At 44.4% G+C, this 18,760-nt stretch overlaps 1 pseudogene; it reads right to left on the bottom strand.

Annotated features, from left to right (window-relative positions):
• Positions 1–1,257: 1,257 nt before the first annotated feature.
• On the bottom strand, positions 1,258–1,548 carry LOC116624521 (annotated as a pseudogene).
• Between the last annotated feature and the right edge of the window lie 17,212 nt (positions 1,549–18,760).

Genomic DNA, 18,760 nt, shown 5'->3' with positions numbered 1-18,760 from the left:
CTCTTGAATATAGCAACACTAAATTTATATATATATGTATATATATACACACACACATATATATATCAGAATACTTAATGACACTTTATATACTTGCCAACTTCTTTAGCCTAAATTTACACTCAAAATCAATTTTCCCCATTTCTTTTCTTTCCACTTAATTCTTTGCTGAATAAATGGGAATACATTTATTTCTAAGTTACATGTTTCCCTGTGTAATTGCTCGCCTATGGTTTTTCCATCTCCTACTTTGGCATTCTTTAAGACTGGACTTTGTTGAAATCATTAAATCATAAAAGGTGAGCTCCAAGAGGGCGGGGCCTTGTTCCTGCTCTGCCCTTTCTCCTTAGCCCTGTAGTATAACTCAATAAATATTTGTTGAATTAATGAAAAAACCTTTAAGCTTTTCCAAATTAACTTCCCTCCCAAAGCTGGAGTCCTTTTTAATAGCATCCTAGTAATCCACTCTCTGCCTAAACCTCTCAGTGGCAGGGAGCTCTCCACCGCACACAGAAGACCATTCACCCATCACTAGACCTGTCAACCACCACACTGTTGTTCATTTGGTTTTGATTTTTTGATTTGAGTCACTTTACTTCCAACATTTATACTACCTGAGTCCCACCGGATTCTTCTTCTACAGTATGCCCCCTAGGATGATATGTGCATGACCACCTGTAAAAATACCTCTCCCTTGTCTTGTAGTAGATTCTTGGAGCTGGACAGGATCTTAGGTTGGGTCTTGGAAATCGTCAGTCCTGAGAATGACCCCAGCGGATGTGGATGCAGTCGGTTCCTGGCCCAGCACTAATCTGGTACACTATTCTAACAACACGTTCACCTTCAAATTTCTCTTTTCCTCAGTTAAACATTTCTCATCCTTTTAACCAGTTCTGCAAAATGATGGTTTCCAATTGCCCATTTCTGGACTTGGTCCAATCTGTATATTGCTTCTGAAAATATGTCACACATACAAACAGATACACTACTCTAGGTGTGATCTGACCACTACAGACAAGGATGGGACCAGATGGACACCACTTTTCTATCAATGTGGCCTGATCTTTTCCATAGCCCAAACCATAAGCCCAACATAGCCATAGCACATGCGGTTGGGGGAGGAAAGACAATAAATTTAATGCAAAAATACATATTTACTCTTTTTAAATCTTTTTTTTTTTTTTTTTTTTGCTTCTCACAGGTACATTTATCCATGCCACAAAGGAAACTGCACGTCTACAAGGGTTCAGCGATGCTCTGTGTTCCCATCATGTCTACAAGGGTACAGTGATGCTCTGTGTTCCCATCTAACAGAACTTGCTGAGATTTATAGCCAGACTGACGTGCCATCTGATGTGTCCTCCAAGTAAAGCTAACTAATGATGACCATGAGCAGGTGCAGGACTCAAAGCTTTCAAAGCTTTATTTCTTTGATCAACACTCCTGATTTTATAAACCATGAAACCCATCAACCCCATTCCTACCCAGATCTCCTGGTAAACTTGGGTATAGTAGGGCCCAAACATTTTTAATAAGTCTTTGAAGCATCTTGGCATAGGACCCCCAGGTCAGGTCGCCCTGACCCGCATGGCCAAGAACTCAGAAAGGTCCTCTTTCTAAATCTTATATTGGTTTTTTTGTTTTTAAAGATTTTTTTAATTAATTAATTAATTTATTTATTTATTTATTTATTTATTTATTTACTTGACAGAGAGAGACTCAGTGAGAGAGGGAACACAAGCAGGGGGAGTGGGAGAGGGAGAAGCAGGCTTCCCGAGGAGCAGGGAGCCCAATGCAGGGCTCGATCCCAGGACCCTGGGATCATGACCAGAGCCAAAGGCAGATGCTTAATGACTGAGCTGGACAGGATCTTAGGTCCTTATATTGGTTTTTGTTAAATGTTCCACTATTTAGAGAAGCGCCCCCTTATATTGGTTTTTGTTAAATGTTCCACTATTTAGAGAAACTTTTCATCTTCAGTATTCAATGGAAATTTCCATTCAAATTTCTTGTGATATGCAAATTTAATTCATAAACATTCTGTTTCTTCATTTATTCACTCAACAAATACTCACTGATAACCCATTATGGGCAAGTCATTAGCCAAGGCTTCATGTGGGACATGAATTTCTGTAAGACTGCTTTCAGGGACTCTGCAATCTCATAAGAAAATCTACTAAGTCTTCATCTGCATGACTGACAACAAAAACCATCCCAGGACAGAAATGTGTGGCCCAAGATGACAGCTCTTTACCTCAACACTATGTCCTTAACCGACTCTGTTTAAAGACAGTCATTCATCAGTTAATAATTCGCCTTCTGGCTGCTAGCCTCATATTTCCCCCTTTCTCCACCTTGTCAAAGAATATGAGAAACTTCATCAAGTGTTTTAATGAGATGAAAACATGCATACAATATTCCTAAATTCACTAATTAAACACAAGAAGGAAAATGAGGCTAATTGGCTATGGCTCATCGGGAACTTAAGCTGGCACTCAGTGTTCATTATTTCCTATTGTGAATGTTCAGAAACCATCTGTTTTCACACACCATTCCAGAAGCTACAAGGGGCTGACTTGACGTTTACCAGTCCACAGAGTCTCTGTTTTTCCCTTTTTTCTGAAAAGAACTCACACGAGCCTATTCCCAGTCTTTGGAACCCTTATCCACGACTGTGAATCCTCAAAGGTACCTGGCAGGAGCTCTGAGGAATACTCTGGGCTGTGACTCATCTGGAGCTGACACATCCATCCGCCATATAAGTGCCTGTTAGGCTTTATGGCTATCCTTTCCCCTCCCCTCTGTCTACCTCCCTTTATATATTGTTCTACTCTTTCCAGCCAGAAGACCCTCTTTGGCAGACCACAGAGTGAGTGATTCTCTTGGCTTTTCTCCTTCTACTGCATAATAGAATCTTCCTCAAGGAAAGATCTTACACTTCTCGGTCCCCTGACCCTCTTCTGTAAGATCCTTGCCAAAGAGTTTTACTCCATTTAGATAGAGCACCTCTCCCTCCATCCTTTGTACATTATCCCTCAAAGCTGAGCTCAAAGACCTTCCTGTGCAGCCTTCTGTCTTCTTTAGATGCCTTTCCCTATAATTTTATTTGTGCATTTTGGATCATCACTTTGCTTTTGCAATTCTTCTGTTCTTTATAGTAAATATCCCTTTTAAGAGATCATAGTTGGATCATTGGATTTTAAGATATTTTTAAAAATAAAGAGGACAGGAAAATCCAGAGTGGGGAAATTTGTATTTAAACAGGAGACTAAGTCAAGGGATACCAATAAAGTAGTTTGAGAAGTTTGTGGCCAGATGAAAAGAAATCATGTTCCAAATTTGTAATACAAGAACATCAAAAGTAGGAAGCCATCTCCACTATCATCAGAATAGAAAAGGGATATTTGGGGACATAAGCAAAGAAGCACATCACTTTTCCCATACTTGCACTGAAAATATCAAAAGTACACATGCTTGCTGTGAAATAATCCAAATATTCCAGAGCTGCACTGAGTCCTACAAATGCCATGAGCCCTACCCAGAGACAGACCACAGTGAACAGTTCTGTATGTATGGTCCTGAAGACATGAGGGTTTCTTTTCTACAGTCGGTATTGAATCTGAACATTCAAATGAGGTTTTATGTCAGAGAGATCAGAAGCATCAGACTTAGTAATGTTTGGCAAACAGGATGTTCTAAACCCAAACAGACAAAAATGTTTCTAAATAAGCCATTCAGCCCTCAGGGCACCCACCCAAGGTGTTGCTGTAGATGTTGCTGTAGAAGACACCCTCCTTGAGGATGGAAGCAAAGCTTAGCCACCATTTAGCTCCCATTTAAATATGCCAGCTGAGAGGTGTGCACATTGCCCTGTTTCTTTTTAATTTTTTATTTAAATTCAATTTAATTAACATATACTGTATTATTAGTTTCAGAGGTAGAATTCAGTGATTCATCAGTTGCATATAATACCCAGTGCTCATTCCATCACGTGCCCTCCTTAATGCCCATCACCCAGTTATCCCATCCCCCCATCCACCTCCCCTCCAGCAACCCTCAGTTTGTTCCCTATAGTCAAAAGTCTCTTATGGTTTGCCTCCCTCTCTGTTTTCATCTTGTTTTATTTTTCCTTCCCTTTTATTTTTCCTTCTTGTTTTATTTTTGTTTTTGTTTCCTTCTTGTTTTATTCTTCCTTCCCTTCTCCTATGTTCATCAGTTTTGTTTCCTAAATTCCACATGTGAGTGAAATCATATGGTATTTGTCTTTGACTTATTTCACTTAGCATAATACCCTCTAGTTCCATCCATGTCGTTGCAAATGGCAAGATTTCATTTTTTGATGGCTGAGTAATATTCCATTGTATATATGAACCACATCTTCTTTATCCATTCATCTGTTGATGGATATCTGGGCTCTTTCCACAGTTTGGCTATTGTGGACATTGCTGCCATGAACATTGGGGTGCAGATGCCCTTTTGACATTCCCCTATTTAAAAGGATTCCCCATTCCTCATATATAGATAAAATGAGACCATACAAATGTGTATATATATACACATGTACATATATATATATATATATATATATATATATATATATACACACATCCCTCTTTCTTTCCATGATACTTACCTTGAACCATGAGGTTTCCTAAATAGCTCTGATCTGTCAGTCACCCTGTTTTAATGTTCTAGGGCCTTCATAACAAGGTTACTTCACACTGTGGGGCTTAAACAGAATGTACACTCAGTTCTGGAGCCCAGAGCCCCCAAAATCAAGGTATTGCAGGCTTGGTTCCTTCCAAAGGCTGCGAGGTAAAGATCTGTTCCAGGCCTCTCTCCTGGGCTGGTAGATGGTTCTCTTCATGTTCACAGGCTTTCTTCCTATATGCAAGTCTGTCTCCAAATTTCCTTTTTTAATAAGGACTCCAGTCATACTGGATTAGGGGTCACCCTAATTATGTCACCTTTAACTTGGTAAAAACCCTGTCTCCAAAAATGGCCACTTTCTGAGGGACTAGGGGTTAGAAAGTCAGCATATGAATTTGGGCAGCACAACTCAACCCACAAAACACCCGCCCCTCCAGCCTCTACCCTGAAAGTCACTTTACTCTGGAAGAAGCAGCTCCTCAGCATCAAAAGACACTCTCTTGCACGGAGAGCCGTGTTCCAACTGGCTGGGGATCGACAAGAGACCAGCCTTTCCCAGAAAGTAAGAAACACGAGAAGTATGACAAGAAGGAAGAACAGAAAAGGGAAGAGAGCACAGGAGACAAGAGTGCCCTCAGGAGGAGGAGAATGGCAGTGGGAGTGGCTGAGAGTCCATCAGCTCAGCCCTTCCACTCGGTTCTGCTCCAGGAAATGAAGTCAGGAGTGCTGTGGGCTGGAAGCACAGGCTTCCCGACGGCGGACAAGAGGCACTCCACACATGGGCCACAGTCCTATAAAGGCACCGAGGGACCCTGGCTGCCATATTTCATACTCGCAATGTCACAGATGTAATCTACCAACTAGATTGTTGTATAGACCATTAACTGTCACTGAGGGCCCTTGTTCCCTTCCACACTACAGACATGGGTGAAGATGTGCCAGGATATGGGAGTGAGTTTGCATGGAGCCCAAGCATTGGTCCTAATCCTATGTGCCACCATTTATTCACTGAGCTCCTATTCTGTGCCAGGCACTGTGTTAAATATTGTGCTTAAGTGTAGCTGGAGTCTAAGTGGGGCTAAAGTGCAGATGGGGTTTGGGGGCTGGGAGTTTCCTCCACCCCACCGGGGTATCCATCTTCATAAGCTGATGGGGGGAGGGCACATTGAGGTTATAGGAGGAGGGAGGAGATGGTGCTTGGGGCCTGGGGAAGACCTTGGGGGGAGACAGGGGAGCACTGTGGGAGAATGTGGGGGACCCAACCCATCCTCAAGGCTCCTTCTGGAAGCTGCGTTGTAAGTAAGAGGCAAAGGGGATTTTTTATTCCCAACAAAATAATCTCTTAATGGTTTATCCATTTGTGGTAAAACTACAAAGAAAAACTAACACTGATGAATGTAAAATTCGGGGTGGTGGTTTCTCCGAGGGCCACCAGGGAGGAGCACATCAGGCATCAAAGGAGCTGCTGACATTCTTATGTATTGTTTGTTTCAAGGGTACAGGTCTGTGATTCATCAGTCTTATATATACCCAATGCTCATTACAACACATACCCTCCCCAATGTCCATCACCAGTGACCCCATCCCCCCACCCCTCTCCCCTCCAGCAACCCTCAGTTTGTTTCCTAAGATTAAGAGTCTCTTATGGTTTGTCTCCCTCTCTGGTTTCATCTTGTTTCTTTTTTTTTCCTCTCTTCTCCTATGATCCTCTTCTTTATTTCTTAAATTCCACATATGAGTGAGATCATGTGATAATTGTCGTTCTCTGATTGGGAGCTGCTGACATTTTATTTCTCAGTTTGATGAAGACTTTGTGACCTTGGGGCTCAGAGACAAGTGTCTCCCCGTCCCTGTGTGGACCCCATAGCCACACCCAATAGCTGCCCAGCCTGGCTCTCTTCTGCCCTTAGAATCTTCTAAAATTGCAAACTGACTCTAACTTGGGTTAACAATTTATTTTGCAGGAATCTTCTGAACCAGTTTTTCCTTCATACCCCCAAAGTATTTTGTGTCTGATGACAAAATGCTAAGACTTGTAAATAACTGCAACTTTTCATTTAATAAACCATGAATTATTAAATTATACCAATTCCTAGATTACTCAGGTAGCCATTACAAGAGAAGTGTCCCTGTGTTATGTCTGGCCACTAGGGGAGCTTTTCAATGGTGCCCTTAGAGAGCTTATAACCACACCTTTTTAGGAAGGAGCTGCTACATTATAAGAGAAAGCATTTTCGATGTTTCGCTTTGTTTTAATATTTACAGTCATGTTTTAGAATTTGCTTCTCTGTATTTTAAAGTCCATTTCTATCCCTCTTAAATACTCATGATCTACTCTGGGCTTGCAACTTGGAAGAGTATTTTGGGCTTCATGCCTTCATGTCATTCGTGCATTATTCCCATGAGGCTACAGAAGTCATTACTTTTGCTTTTTTTTCTCCAAGAAAAAGGCCATTTTCTAAAATAAAGTTTCTGAAGCAGTAGTTTATGGTTCTCTTTCTTCTGCCAGTGCATTAAAGATTCCGTTATAATTTGTATAAACTGGCCAAGTGAATTAAATCAATGTACAAAATGTACATGTCACCATGCATATGTAGAAACCTACTTGAGTGTGAGGGGAACCCATACATCTCAAGCACAGAGCAGTGGAACAGCCCGAACACAGAGGTTGGCTCAGGGCATCAGTCATTTTATGGTCCATTCACTGGGTTTCAGAACAGTTGATAATTCAGTTTCTTACAGTGTCAACTCAAGGCTTTCTTAGTGATTGGACAGATGCTCCCTGCCATCTGCAAATGGGCCAGCCACTCGCCCAAGGGCTAGTTCCTACGAGTTTCCCCATATTCCATTGGAGAGTTCTTCTGATCTTTTATCCAAAATTAACATAAACATGTCTATCAACTGGTTTTAAGGTCTGTATATATTTCGTTTTCTCATGATGTATGTATAAACAATGAATATAAACCATACCTCAAAAAATTCTAAATTTAGCCAAAATCATCATTTGTTCATTTCCCACCAATATTTAGACCTCATCTCCCCTTCTCCTCCTCTCCCACCCAGCACATGGCTGGTCAGCAGCATTCCCAGGATGGGGATGGGGAGCAGAGAAACAGTGCTGAGAGGACAGGCCATCCCCTTACCTCCACTCCCTACGAACTGTGCACCTACTAGAGCCAGGTTTCCAGGGGCTTTGAAGGGACCAAATTGTTTGCAAGGAAAATCAGAGCTGTCTGAGGACCAGAAACTAGGGAAGAACGCTCGGAAGATGGGAGGCAATAGGGCTGAATTGAAGGGGGTAACTAAGGCCCAGGCCCTGCCCAGGTGGGAGTGGCTCCCAGCGCTCTCCCCGCCCCCAGGAGGTGTGTTCCAGCCACAGGAGGGCCCGGGGTAGGGGCTGGGGTGCTGTGGAGCAGCCTGGAGGGTGGAGCGCTCTCCCCCACCTGCATCCTGCCCTCAGCCCCGCAGCGGGCAGTGGTCAGCGGTCAGCAGAGCTGCCTGTCCCTGGGCGGGGCGGGGTGTGAGCTGGGGAGCGGGGGGCAGGTGGGCCCCGAGCGGCTCCTCCCCAGAGGGTCGGGGAGAAGGGTGGACACTAGCAGTCAGCCCTAACCCGGGCTGCAGGTCAGGAGCCCCCGGGGAGCTATTAATGCTGTAGGATGCCAGGACTGCCTCCAAGATCAGTTAAGCCAAAATCTCTGGGAGGGGAGCTTCCAGATGAATTTAATGTGCCGCTAGGGTTGAGAGCCACTTCTGTAAAGAAAGAACACTAACAGTGGTGAAGTCAAGAACTTTAAACCCTCAGCAAAACTCAGGTGTTATAGGAAAGAGTGTGAATATAGAGGTAGGGAAATAAAAATACTTCAAAGAATCGAGGGTCAGACCCTGGACATTGTGAGTCATGTTTTGGAGACTGAGTTCTTTAGATTCAGCCGCCTATGAAGAAGGTGGAAATGTGATTGTTTTGTCTGAGTGAGTGAGTCATTAATATCTTGGGACTGCAACTGCAAACTCTGTTTCTCTGGTTCTACTTGTTTCCCAGAGGACTTCTTCCGTCCTTGGCTGGGACCCGTCCCATCTCTGCATGGTTCAGAGATCAGCCAGGGGGTCTGAAGGTCATACCCGTAACTGGAGACACACCCGCCCCAGCTCTCTCCTTCGGGATCCCCCCTCACTTTCCAGTGGTTGCAGTTCCTCCAAACTCGGTCCTCTGATTCTGCAGGCCCAAAAGAATCAAGGGTATTTACTGGGGCTTATCTTCCTTGCAGGGTTGACCTGCTGTCAGGCCAAAAACCCTGACAGTGGGTAACTCATCCTGTGCCATTCTCATCTTTCAAGGGTCCATTCTGAATCCGTTTGCTTTTGTTCATTCTCCTGTGCCCTGAGGTATTACCTGTTGCTCATTTATGTTTGTTTTGGGGGCCAGAGTTTACAGGTGAAGAACTGAATCCAATAGGAACTTACTTGGCCAGACTGGAATTGAAGTTGTCAGCAATATTAGATTTTAGGGTGCCTGGGTGGCTCAGTTGGTTAAGCATCTGCCTTTCGCTCAGGTCATGATCTCCGGGTCCTGGGATCGAACCCTGCATCAGGCTCCCTGCTCAGCGGGGAGTCCGCTTCTCCCTCTCCCTCTGACCCTACCCCTGCTCATGCTCACTCTCTCTCTCTCAAATAAATAAAATCTTAAAAAAAAAAGACTGGATTTTAACATAGACTGTTATATGTTATTTATGAGAATACAATAAAGCAATGATACAAAGAAAAATTGAAACAAAAGGATGGGGAATACAAGTGGCCTTGATAATACCAGATAAAGGGGAATTTAAGGCAAAAAGCATTAACTAGGAAAAAGAGATGTGATGTGATGCTAAAAGACAAAAATCCATGAAGAAAATATAGACCTTTACCCATCGTACAACATGGCAGATACAAAAATCAAAACATCTAGAAATAGAAAGACTCATTAAAAACATACCTTTCCATAAACACATCGTGCTAAGTATATGCCAGATGCTATACTAAGGACATACACAAATATAATCAACAAAGTCAATTTAATAGATATGCATGGAATATACATATATACTAATAGATGTTAATAGAATAACATGTTATTCTCTTATACTTGTTAAATAATTTTTAAACCCTCATGTTCTTGGCCACAGAGGAAACTTTTATCAGTTATGAAGGGGTGATTTTTACAGACTATATCCTATATCCCAAATATAGAATTAAAAATCTATAAGAGAAAGATCATTAAAAACTTAAGAAATTAATAGTAAAACTTTTCCAAATAACTCTGGATCCAAGATAAAATAAAACTGAAATTACAAATTATCTAGAAATAAACAAAAATGAAAATATCTCATACCAAAAATCATACATGTAGATAAACCTACATTTAGGGAAAAATTCATAACCTTATGGTTAAAAAATAAAAGTTAACAATTACTGAAATTTCCACTTCTGTTTCCTAGACTTCATGTATTTTGAGATTATCTTGTTAGAAGTGTATACCTTTACAATTGTAATATTCTTCTAATGTAATGAAATCCTACACAAAAATTAACTCAAGTTGGATCAGAGCTTAAATGTAAAAGCAAAACCTATAAAACTTCTAGTTGAAACATAGGAGAAAATCTTCAGACCCTAAGATGGGCAGTGAGTTCTCAGATACAAAACCAAAGGCAATATCAAGAAGGGAAAAAAAATGAGAAAATGTACTTCATTGAGACCAACTCTTTTGCACTTTGAAAGACACCATAAAGAAATGAAAATGCAAGCCACAAACTGCAGGAAAATATTTGCAAATTATATATCCGGTAAAGGATTTGCATCCAGAACGTATACAGAAGCTCTTACAATTCAGTAATAACACAAGCCAATGTTTTAAAGGGTAGAAGATTTGAATGGACATTTCATCAGAGAAGGCATATGAATAAGCCCACAGAAAGGTGCCCAACATGGTGAGCTATTAAGAAATGCAAATGAAGGGGCGCCTGGGTGGCTGAGTGGTTAAGCATCTGCCTTCTGATCCCGGGTCCTGGGGTCCTGGGATCGAGCCCCACATCGGGCTCCCTGCTCAGCCGGGAGCCTGCTTCTCCCTCTCCCTCTCCCCTTGCTTGTGTTCCCTCTCTCACTGTGTGTCTCTCTCTGTCAAATAAATAAATAAAATCTTTAAAAAAAGAGAGAAAGAAAGAAAGAAATGCAAATGAAAACTACACAGAGAAAACCCTGCCCACCCACCAGAATGACTGTACTCTAAAAGATAGTAAGTACCAAGTACTGGGCAAAATGTTGAAAAACTGGAATCCTCATACATTGCTGGGAATGTAAAAAATACAGCCACTTTAAAAATCAATTTTGCAGTTCCTTTAAAAATTAAACATGCACGTGGGGCGCATGGATGCCTCAGTAGGTTGAGCATCCAACTCTTGGTTTTCAGCTCAGGTCATAATCTCAGGGTCCTGGGATCGAGCCCCGGCTCATGCTCAGCACAGAGTCTGCTTGTCCCTCTGCCTTCTCTTCTGCTCCTCCTCCTGCTTGTGTGCACTCTCTCTCTCTCAAATAAATAAATAAAATCTTTTTTTAAAAAAGTTAAACATGAATGTACTCATTGGCTCAGCAAATCCACCCTATCCGTGAGAAATGAATGAACACTGTGCCCCCAAAACACCAAGGAGACACTGGAGGGCACAGACAGCAGGTGGATTGTGGAGGCCAGCTGGAGCCTGGAAGAAGGGGTTAGCAGAGGATGTGATGCTGGTTTGGGGGGCCTTCTGCTGGAGGCCAAGCTAAATTTGGCACTTCATCAGGTGGCTAAAAGTTGGACAAAAAAAATCTGCAGGCTGAAAAATCAAAGGACCGGGCTCAGGTAAACCATGGCCCTGAAAAATGAGAAGGGAGCACCCGAGAAAAAGGAGTCAGAGAGGGGAGCCCCAAATTCTGTGTCTGCACTGGCCAGACCTCTGGCTGACCCGCTGAAACAGGCACACGTAGTGAAGACTGCAGACAACCTGCCCAGAATAAGATCTTAATATGACTCTGCACTGTAGTTAATAATAACATCAATATTTGCTCAAGTGTAACAAATGTGCCACATGACCGCAAGACGCTAATAAAACGGGACATTGTGGGGGCCAGGGGCGGGGCACGTGAGAATTCCCTGTACTTTCTGGTCAATTGTTTTATCAAACTAAAGCTGCTCCAAAAAATAATTATAATTTTTTTTAGTGTTTAAAAAACTCCGAGGTTAGGGGCTCCTGGGAGGCTCAGTTGGGGAAGCATCTACCTTCGGCTCAGGTCATGACCTCAGGGTCCCAGGATGGAGCCCTAGGTTGGGCTCCCTGCTCAGTGAGGAGTCTGCTTCTCCTTCTCCCCCTGCTCCTTCTCTCTTCCTCTCCTCTCTCTCTCTCTCAAAATAAATAAATAAATAAAAATCTTTAAAAACTGCAGAGTTGATCTTTGAAAACTTGAAGGTATAGGGGAAGAAGAAGTGCCCAAACTCCCAGGGTAGATGGGCGAGGAAGGGCTCAAGAAGCTCTAAGAACAGGGCACACTCGGGTAGATTTACCACAAAGCCAAAACCCCCAGCAGCCGACTGCATCCCCCAGGAGGGCCCAGAAGACATTGCCTTTATTAAATCAAAGTAAGTGTACCAGTGGGAAGGGCAACCACCTTCTTAAAAAAAAAATCAGCAGTGGCTCTCCCCAAAGGTTCAAGCTGACAGTGGACAAACTGGGCTTTTGGCACAATGGGGTAATAAAATCCCAAAACAACAAGGCCCAGTGGCAGCACCTAACCCTCAGGGTCCATCCAATTAACGTAGTGAGCAGAGTGGCGTCCTTGGAGGCCTGGCCTGCACAGAGCTACGGAGAGATCATCAGGACCGACATTCCCAAGGTCAAGAGAGACGGGCAGCCAACGAGAGCACCGTCCAGTCTATAAACTACAAGAAGTCAAGGATGGATGAGCAGGAGAGTGAGGGCAGCCACTCCAACAACAAGTCAATCCCTTGTCCAGGCACCTGTGTCACTTCTCAGACCCAGAACCCCTGACAGAGGAGAAGCAGACGACGAGTGAGGAAGGACCCTGCGGCACCACCACAAGAGTATGACGTAATGATTCCCCAAGTCCTTCCCCAAATGGACTGTGGTTCTTTAGTCATGTAAGCACACAATGGGGAAGGAGACATACACACACATCTCAAGGATGTTGGACACAGCATCTGAGGGAGCAGAGAAATGGGCACAAACTTGGGGAGAAAATGGGGCCAATCGATGTTTTAATGGGAGAAAGAAAAGCACGTTTGTGTGCTTATCCACCAGTAAGGAGATGAGAAATGATGGTATCAGAGAGGGAGGGGAAACTGAGGCAGCAGTGCCCTGGAGTAGGGGGCAGGGATGGGTCCTAGGCACAAGCAGGAGAATCTGTCTACACTGGAAGCCTAGACAGCTCCTCTGTGGTGCGGCACACGGACACGCACGGGCGAGGGCAGGTGTGGTAGGAGTATAACGATGTTCTATCCAACACTCGCAGGAAGGAGGAGGCAAGGCCGTGGGATGAGAGTGAGGATGGAGGAAGGGTGGTGGGAGCCTGAGAAGGGGCACACTCCTGGAATCGACGTCTGGGGGAACGGAGCAAATGGACCAGAAAAACACAGTGCTATGCAATTGCACTGGTTGTAGATTTTGTTTATCAAAGTATAGCTGACATGAAATATCATATTAGTTTCAGGTGTATGACAAGGTCAGGAACTGAAGTAAGACTATAATGTGTTGTGTTCTGACCTGGAGGCCAGCTAATGTCCACTAGCTCCATTCTGCTGACCGGGTGCCGGCCAAGAGCTGGTGGTGAACCGGATTAGCCGGTGTGTCGTTTCGTCAAGCGAGCGTCATGGTAAAGCAGGAGGGAGCTGAGAATGTGCAAACCAATGACTCTAATGTTTGACCCGGAAAGGTCACCAGTGAGGGGAGAAGAGAGGCTCAGGGAGGCAGGAGGAAGGACAGCGGAAAGGGGTTAGGATCACTGAGCTGTGCGTAGGTTCCTGAAGAGTCCAAGGATTGGCAAAGTCCTTGACAAGACAGAGGTAAGCCAAAATGCCAAGAGGTGCTCCTCTTGGAACGAACTGCATTCCTATGTTAAGGAGGGCAGGGATTGGGGAGCAGAGATTGGGGAGCACAATGAGATTTGGAGGAGTTGCAGTTATTGGTAATGACACAGTCCTGGGCAGTGCTAGAAAGTTCCAGTGGAACTCGCGATGATAGAAATGTCTGTATCTGCACTAGCCAAGATGGCGGGCACTGGCCACAGCCACTTGAGACATGGCTGGTGCAACTGAGGAACGAGACTTTGCTTATTCTTAAGTCTAACTGATTTAAATGTAAATAGCTACATGTGACTAGTAGCTACCATATTGGACAGCACAGGTGTACTGTATGGATGGAAGCCTCTGGGATTTGTCCTGCGTAACCGACCACCCTGACCTGCACGGTACGCAGGCAGGTTAAGGAATGTTGTGTGTGAGACTCGTGCCGCAGAGGTGACCTCGGGAGCCTGCTTAGTGGACATTAGCTGGCCTCCAGGTCAGAAGTGGCCCTTTTGGTCTGGACGCCAAGAGCTATGAAATTTGCCTTGCACGCCCTCCTGCTCCAGGCTGGGCTGGGCCCCCGGAATGGAATCCAGGCGGGGAGGCGAGCACACCCAGCCCAGGCTCCTTGAAGATGTAAAGACATGATAACATAGGAATGCAGTTCGCACCAAACTGCACGTAGGTGAATAATTGTTTAACTTCAGACCCCGTCATTTGCTCTATAAATATGGCCCAATGGGGATGGTCAGTTGGAAGTCTCAGCTGAGGGGAGGACGCTCTGCCTAGGCCTCTCCATCGGGACTCCAGCCTGGCTGTCTCCACGGGGTTTCCCCAGCTAGTGAGGTTGGATGTTGTAAGTACCCGATTTGATGGAAATCTGTCTTATTCTCCTTTACTGCTTACTACTGGCCTCATCTACACACAGATTTCCCTTTTCTTCTGTTTTGATTAGATTTTTATAATATCGATAAAGTGTTTCTCCCCTTCAAAACAGAGAGTATGGCTGCCGTGAATCTTTTCTTCAGAACAACAGGTGTACGGCATTATGAGACACGAAAGTAAGGAGTCTGGATGGGGTACAAGACATCGTTGTGGGAAGAGAGGGATTCAAGATCCTCCCTGTTAGACGAATCAGCTCCATGAATTCAAATCACAAAGAATCAAGGCTGGAGTGGGAATGGGGACAATGACAGTGACCCAGGAGCTGAAATCCCTAAGAATGAGGGGAAGTGACGCATGAGCCATCAGCAGAGAATTGCAGCAGGAGGGAGAGAGGGACACAGTCTGATGACGTGAGATTCAGAGCTGAGGAGTTTAGGGAAGACTGGAAGGGGCAATGAGGAGCAGAAGGGACACCTCTGCTCCAGGGCATTCCAGAAGGTGCAGTGGAATGACTTAAACAATTGAGGAGGAATAGGAAAGGCAGGGGATGTCCAGACAGCTCCGGGTGCCTGGCGTGAGGAGGGCAGGAATGACCTGGGATTCCAAACAGAGATGAGTCCATCGTGCTGCGGGTGGAGTGAAGGGTGTTGATGGTGGACAGACGTAGACGATCCTGGTTCCCTCTCCTCCCTGCAGATGGATGCCAGGATTCATGGAGAAGGCAGCATCCAAGACTGTCTCTTGGGAGGGATTACAGAGACCGGGAGAGGGATGCTCCTTTTTCAGGGACAGGAATACCCTATTTCAAACATCTGGGTTTACTCTTGACCCTTTTCAATGGGCATGAAAGAGTCAAGGGGCCATGAAAGATGTCTCTTAAGTGGGAAAACACTAAAATAAAGACGACGTTCTCCCTACATTAACCTATAAGTGCAGGGCAATCGCAATGAAAACTCCAGGTCAATGTTTTGAGGAATTCAATAAGCTCATTTTAAGATTTATGTATTAAGATTAATAAAGGTCTCTAAATGCTAAGTCAACCTTTAAAAAGCCAAGGGAAGTAGTGGGCTTGTCCAAGTAGACATTTAGATACCCCTTAAAGTTACAGAAATAAAAAACAGTGCGCTACTGGCACAAGAGCCGAAAATATGTCAAGGGGACAGAATAGAGAATGCAGAGCAAAATCTATGTCCATATGGGAGTGTAATATATAGTAGAGATGGTAGCAAAAACCAGCAGGAGGGAGCACATTGCTTAGCAGATCTACTGGGGAAATTGTAAGTATATCAAGCAAAATGAAATTGAATCTCTATCTAATACATAAATAATAGTGAGCCCCAAGTGGATCTCATACTACACAAGAAAGGTAAAACTATGACGTTGGTAAAAAGAGATATAAGAGAATATCTTTATCATTTACAGATAGGGTAGGACTTCTTTTTTTTTATTATTATTATGTTATGTTAAACACCATACATTACATCATTAGTTTTTGATGTAGTGTTCCATGATTCATTGTTTGTGTATAACACCCAGTGCTCCATGCAGTACGTGCCCTCTTTAATACCCATCACCGGGCTAACCCATCCTCCCACCCCCCGCCCCTCTAGAACCCTCAGTTTGTTTTTCAGAGTCCATCATCTCTCATGGTTCATCTCGATAGGGTAGGACTTCTTAAACAGAACTTCAAATGCACAGAAAAACTAGTAAGTTTCATTGCATTTAGATGAAGGACTTTAAAAAAGATCACCACAGTTGAAGATAGTAGATGACAGGATGAGACAAGATTTTGCAACGATAAAACCAAGGTATCAAAAATGTAGGACAAGAAATGTCTGCAAGCCAACAAGAAAGTCTCGGCAACCCTAACAGAAAAATGGGCAATTTTTCAGAAAAGCAATTTACAAGGAGGAGCCTGGGAAAGGTGAGCTGCATCAGAAGAATTGCTCAAAATCATTAGTCAGTCAGAGAAATGCAAAATAATACCTCTGAAAATCACTTTACATCTATTAACCTGGCACAAATTCAAAAGCTGGCTGCTCTAGCTTCCATCTTCCGGAGAGATTGGGATCCTGGACCTCCTGGAATTATGCCCAGAGCCCAGTGACACACTCAGCGCTTGATAACTAGCTGTGAATCAATGAATGATCATCCTCGGTTGGACTGGCTGAGAAATGTGGGAGAGCATGAGGGGGACCTGGGGAGAGCCTGGAAGGCAGGTCCATTTTAAATATGGAGAAAGGCAGAGAAGACTTTCCAAGTGACCAGTAAGTGTGGCACAGGGCAGTGCACTGTAAGTGTGTATGGATGTGGGTATGTGGGTGGGTGGGTGTGTGCACTCATGATGGGTGGGTGTTACTTGAAAATCCAGGCTCAGGTAGAAAGTTTGTGTTGGTCCATAGTGGGAGACGAATCAGAGGACACAGGTTGGGGCCAGACTGAGAGCTTGAACTTGACCTCTGAATGCCAGGTCAGTAACGTTTCAGAACAATAAAGAGCAGGGTTTTGGCAGAGAGTGTAAAGGGGAAGGAGGAACACAATGCCATCCAGGTAGGCTGCCCCTCACACTGTGGACTAGCTCAGGGGAGCAGGTGCACCCCCTCTTCTATTCACAGCTCCATCTCTTACCACCTCCAGATCCAAACAGCCATCTGGCCCCCTGGGGTCCAAGGTGGACACACTGCAGGTGCAGTCTACCTGCAAGAGGATGGACCCAGGAAGAGCTCACACCAGCCCTAGACGTGGCCTGGGGCATTTGGGGCAAGGCGTGCTCAATGGTGACACCCCAAGCTTCCCAAACTCAGGAAGCTGAACTTGAATTGCTCACCAGCTACCCTGCCTAGAATGTGTTAGACTTTGGAGAGATTCTCTGCTAAGCCACCACATCTTCTGGAAACCCTTAGAATAAACAGATGGGTGGGAATATGGGCACTAAGGCAGAAAACAATCATGATACTGAATCTAGTTCCAAATCAACCCACACTCTAAGCAAACAGGGTGGAGAAGGAGATGGGATGCAGGAAGCTACAACGAACTGTCACTGTTAAGGTGTCAACCAAACCAATGAGAACAGATGCCATCCCACAGGCAAAAACTAACCCTTTAGACCTTGGATTGCTGTACTCTGGGAAGACCTAAAAGGCACATCCCGGCAATAGGCAGTGTTGATCACTCACATGACAGTAAGCCCACAAGTTGTTTCTTATTAGGAGGACTCAGGATGATGACGCTGAGCCACAGGTTGTCCATTACTCGAGAATGTTCTTGAACATTGTTCTACAAGAGAATGTGCCACAATCTGACCAAGAACCCAGATGATAAAGAGAGTGAGAAGGCATAGTGCAATGTGCCTCTTCACGACCCACTCCCCAGCTTTCTCCACCCTGTTTTTCTGTCCTAGGAAGCTTGTTTTCATGGGGGCTGTGTTGATGACACACATAGCCCTGGTGATCAACAAGGCCCCTTGCTCTCTGGCTTCTAGACTTATTCAGCAAAGGGAAGCCACAGCAGATTGGAAAGAAGAGCAGCACATTCTTGGCATTTGTTCCCTTGACTGCCTCCTGCAGGGCGGCTTGGGTCACTGCTCCCATTAAAGCAGAATTAATAATTCTCTGGATCCCTGGAGCCACTTCCTCCTTCTCATTCCCTTGATCCTAGGATAACAACTATTACACCTCCTGCCTGCCCTTACTATACACTCACCCTGATGGTGTCCCTATACCCTGCCTACATACCTTTGTACCTGCACCGAGTGCTTTTATTAAGCCCTTCTTGGGTTTCCCGAGTTTGAGTGTGTAATATACTTCCTACTGGGACCCTGACTGATTCTGCTGGCCCATCATTATGATAAAATCTAACAATTTACAAATCTGTGCTTGGGCCTGTCTATGGGCTTCTTTTATGGCTTGTTTTTAAGAAACATCTATATCTGTCTGGGGCACCTGGGTGGCATAGTCTGTTAAGTTTCTGACTCTTGGTTTTGGCTCAGGTCATGATCTCAGGGTCGTGAGATCAAGCCCTGCATGGGGTGAGTCTGCTTGGGATTCTCTCTCCCTCTCCCTCTGCCCCTTCCGCTCGTCCTCTCTCTCTCTCTATCTCAAATAAATAAATAAATAAATCTTTAAAAAGAAAGAAGGAAAG

Source organism: Phoca vitulina, unplaced genomic scaffold (genome assembly GCF_004348235.1).
Source record: "Phoca vitulina isolate PV1807 unplaced genomic scaffold, GSC_HSeal_1.0 scaffold68, whole genome shotgun sequence".
NCBI classification, from domain to species: domain Eukaryota; kingdom Metazoa; phylum Chordata; class Mammalia; order Carnivora; family Phocidae; genus Phoca; species Phoca vitulina.
The sequence above is the reverse complement of the archived record's forward strand: the minus strand, read 5'-3'. Positions and strand labels throughout refer to the sequence as shown.